General features: G+C 37.1%; 1 protein-coding gene across 1 annotated transcript in view; it reads left to right on the forward strand.

Annotated features, from left to right (window-relative positions):
- LOC103586306 (chromosome unknown open reading frame, human C4orf22) overlaps positions 1-4,605 on the forward strand; it is a gene marked incomplete at its 3' end in the record, with an annotated part of 573,134 nt that overhangs the window by 83,827 nt on the left and 484,702 nt on the right. The window lies entirely within an intron of this gene.

Raw genomic sequence — 4,605 nt, forward strand, 5'->3', positions numbered from 1 at the left:
CCGCTTGGGAAGCGCGGCGGCGCTCCCGTCAAGGGTTCGGATCCCACATACAGACCAGTTCCCGCTCACTGGCTGAGCGAGGCGCGGGGGCAACACCGAGGGTTGCGATCCCGTTGCCGGTCCCGGTCCGGTACGGGGGCGACACTGAGGGTTGCAAACCGTTGCCAGACACGGAAAAAGACAAAAAACAAACAAACAAACAAAAAAAAAAAAACGGTGAGTATAACAAAAATCCAAGCTGTTAAAATACTAAGTTAGGCAAGAGTTTAAAAAGTAATTTATTAATAGTGTGTGTGTGTGTGTGAGAGAGAGAGAGAGAGAGAAAGAGAGAGAGAGAATCTAGTCTCTGCACGTTTTTTAAGTGGATTGCTATTGACTTTCAAAATAGCACACTTGACTGTTTTTTTCAGCTTCTGAGGAGCTTCATTAAAATATACTAAGATGTACTTATGGAGTAGTGGAGAAGTAAGGTTAAAAGTGGTTCACCAGTGATTTTTTAGCCATTGTAACATTTGAATCCTGAATAAGATGAGAAAAGCAACATTTGTATAGATTCAAGGAAAATCTTTAACAATTTCAAATACTTGAAGGTTCAAAATCAGCATTACCACCAGAATGTTCACTGTTACAGTTGTCACAGAAAAAAGGAAACCTTAAAGACTTATTGCACCCTTTAAAAAAAATTTAAACAAGTAGAATTATTTGAATTCTGATAATTCTGTAAGAATGCCATTTCCAATAATTAAATTACAAGTGAAAATATTCATTTGTTATCACCTACTTGTTTGGGCAAAATTTATCATTGATATTACTATGACAAACTTAAGGATATTATCATTAAAAAGTTTTGATAATGATTTGTGTATAGCCATTTTAAACATAAAACCATGTATTGTCCAGAAAGGAAATCTCATATCTCATTAAAAGTTTTGAAAAAATTTTTTGTAAAGTCTCATTTGTATTCAATATTTAAAATCTTCCCTAATTCTTTGGATTTTATCCATATTATACTTATAAAATAAAAAGACAATGCAATATATGTTTTATCAAGCCCCAAACAGATGCTCCCAAATTCACTTTTGTGAAAAATTTTATTTTTTATGTGTCATTAAAAAAGAGTTGTGAGCCACTTATTTATCAGGGAAAATAGTAAGTCAATAGCTGATGGAATTATAAGGGCTGAAAAAGCATCATCTTTAAAAATAGGCAGTGAAGAAGGTAGTGGTTAGAAAGATTGAATTAAGCGAGTTGGATCATTTTTGTCAGAATAAAACAAATGCAGTAAGTCTAAAATAGAATAAAGAAGGTAACTTTCTGGTGGGAAATTTTAAAAGCTTTGTCAATTTTTACATAGTTTTCTAGTAATTAAGAAACACACTGAAAGTGTTTTTATGATGGACTGAGCAGCTGGAAGGGAGGCAGTCTCTCAACACTGCACCCACCTCACCAGCTAGCCTTCATCCAGCCCAGAATCACGCTTGGGTAATATCTCTTGAGTGAATAGGGGTCATATTAATTGCTAGGGCTGCCATAACAAAATACTACAGATTGGGTGGCTTAAGCAACAGAAATTTGTTTTCTCACAGTTCTGGAGGCTGGAAGTCCAAGATGTTGGCAGATTTGGTTTCTTCTAAAGCCTTTCTTTACTGGCTCAGAGATGGCTTCCTTCTCTGTCCACACATGGTCTTTCCTCTGTGCAGATGCATCTCTTGTGTCTGTGTGTGTGTCCAAATTTCCTCTCGTTGTCAGTACACCAGGCAGATATTATTAAGGCTCACCCATATGAGCTAATTTAATATTAGTTACTTCTTTAAAGGTTCTACCTCCCAATACAGTCACATTCTTTGGTTAGGCCTTCAACATATGAATTTTGGGAGGACACAATTCAGCCCATTATAGAGGTCTATCAGTGCAACTGAGTACATTAGAAGAAATCAAAAAAAAATTTTGAGTTTATATTTTTCAGTGTAGAAATGATTTTCACATTATTTAGTACTGATCAATAAAACATGGTTCTGTCCAGTACAAAATTAATGTGGTATTATCTACTGAAAATAACTACACTCATTGAAATCAAATTAGGGTTTTTGTTTTGTTTTGTTTTGTTTTTGTGACCGGTAAGGGGATCGTAACCCTCGGTGTGGTGTCGCCCACACCGCGCTCAGCCAGCGAGCGCGCACCGGCCATCCCTATGTAGGATCTGAACCCGCGGCAAGAGTGTGGCTGCACTCCCAGCGCCGCACTCTCCCGAGTGAGCCATGGAGTTGGCCCTCAAATTAGGGTTTTTAATGCTTGATTTAAAGTATGCTTTCAATCTTTTGATAACATAATATTCGTTTCCTTTCCTTTTTTGACTGTGTTTTACACAATTAAAAGAAAGTTCCAGTCATAGGTGGCTTAGATTAATTCACCTTCACCCACTACTCAAAACAAACTATGCTGTTAGCAAGATGGATGTTAATTTGATATTTGACTACATTGATCTGATAATTATCCAGTGAAAGACTAGATCCTATCAATTATAAAGTCTAAGCCTGTTACCTGGAAAATTGTTCCTGGGAAACTGATTTTCACTAGGTCCTGCAGTAAAAACTCAGAAATGTGCTAGTGGTGTTACTGTTAACTTGCGCCTAGAGGCAGGTAGGCATATAACTCAAGTTCAGCACAGTTGATGGGGATAGAAAGTATAAATTCACCAATAGAAATACAAAGGTAATTTCTAGAACATCTTAGTAAATATCATGCCAAAGAGACATTATCCTGATAGTGGATGTTTTATGGATCTTGATGCAGAAGACTTGCCCTCTGCCTGGGAGTGCTGCCACATCATGATTGTTGTATGTGGTAAGCTGTATGTTGCCCCCTGAATCCTTTCCTTACATGAGAGGAACACATAGCCTTTGCCTGGCTCTGTGGGTGTCTTTCAGTCAATTACATCATCCTGTTGGGGCCAACAGGCCCTCAGCTATTCATTTCATTCCCTACTTGTTCCTCTTGATACCCACCCAACAGAATAAATTATAGGACATGAGAATCCAAATTAGTTTTTTCTGGCTACTGCCATTTCTGGGAAAGAGAAGAGTATTCCTTTCAGAATTTCATCTGAGAATTTATTGGTCTGTTAGGTTTGTAAAGACCGTGAGTATCCTGCATGAACTAGCTAACTTATGCTAACTTACTGCTTTTTCAGCAAAGACTATTGTAAAATACATATGATAGTTGGTTTATTTTAAGCGATAGAACTTTAATGTGTTTTGGAGCTAAAGCCACTATTGTTAATATTGTTAACATTAAAAGGGCCTTCAAACCAAGTTGAATGAGAACAATGTGGTACAACAATAACTTTGAAAAATAATGTAATTAAATTTTTATATTTTACATGATTACTTGTTAAGCAGCAGAAATTGTGGGGTAGATTATGAGATTTGTTTGAAAGGATATAACATTTCCCCAAATGAAAACATCTGTCCACATGGTGTTTTCCATTAGTCATCTTTAGAGATGTTAATTCAACTTAAACTCAGGAATGTCAGGTCTGATGAGGAGCAGGAGTGAAAAGTGAGCTGAACAACAAAGTCATTAGAAATGTACAGATGGAAAGTCACAATAATCAGATGCTTCACACGGTGGATAGGATATCTACCAGTGAGCAGGAAGCCACTTAGGCAGAATATTGGAGTGTTCTTCTCTTCAGAAAAAGTGATTGTCTGTATTGAACATGGAGAGCTGGTACTGGAGTTGGTGCCAAGAGCAAAGACTTGGCATTGTGGGATATAGGCTTCCTCAACCATAAGGACCAGCTCACCACCAAAAACTCCCTCTAGCACCCATGCACACATACCCAAGTAATTAGGTTTCCATTGCCTTATTCCTAAACGTGAAAGGATACTAAGGTTTAACAGGCATTTGAGGAAGCTTGAAACATAAGGAATAAAACAACTAAGAACATATATGTACACACAGGCACAAATAAAACAGATGTTTATTAACATTATATGGGGATTTATGACACTTATTCAAATTATATGGGGATTTTAGTGAACTTCCCCCACCCCTGCTCCTACACACTTGTATTTACACTTTATTCAGTATTCTTAAAAACAAGGGTACAATGCTGTGCAAAAGTAACACTTGCAGAACAAGAATGAGTGCTTGTAAAGATAAAAAAAGATAGGTGCAATAAAAAATTTCAGAACGAGGACCAGCAAAGTTGCAGGTAATTCCTAGAGAGTAGGAAAATAGATACTAATTAGTGACCTATTCATTCTGAAGCATGTATCCCAAGGGACTAAGCATCTCCTTGAAATACTTTTAAATTTTTAAGTTAATATTTTCAGATATAAACTTTGGCAGTTACCAGTATATAATGTTCAACTACACACATCAATGAATTATGCTTTATCCATTGATCATCTGGTATTGATTGAGCATCTACTCTATGTCCATTATTACTCTAAACACCACGGAATACAATAGAGAACAAAACATACAAAAATCCCTGTATCCAGCTTATGTTTTACTTGGGGAAGATAGACAAGTTCTTTGGAGAAAAAGCACAAAGAGGAGATATGGTGGGGGTGGGGGCGGGGGTGGGGGTGTAGCCTT

This window comes from Galeopterus variegatus, unplaced genomic scaffold, assembly GCF_000696425.1.
Source record: "Galeopterus variegatus unplaced genomic scaffold, G_variegatus-3.0.2 Scaffold330, whole genome shotgun sequence".
Lineage (NCBI taxonomy): Eukaryota > Metazoa > Chordata > Mammalia > Dermoptera > Cynocephalidae > Galeopterus > Galeopterus variegatus.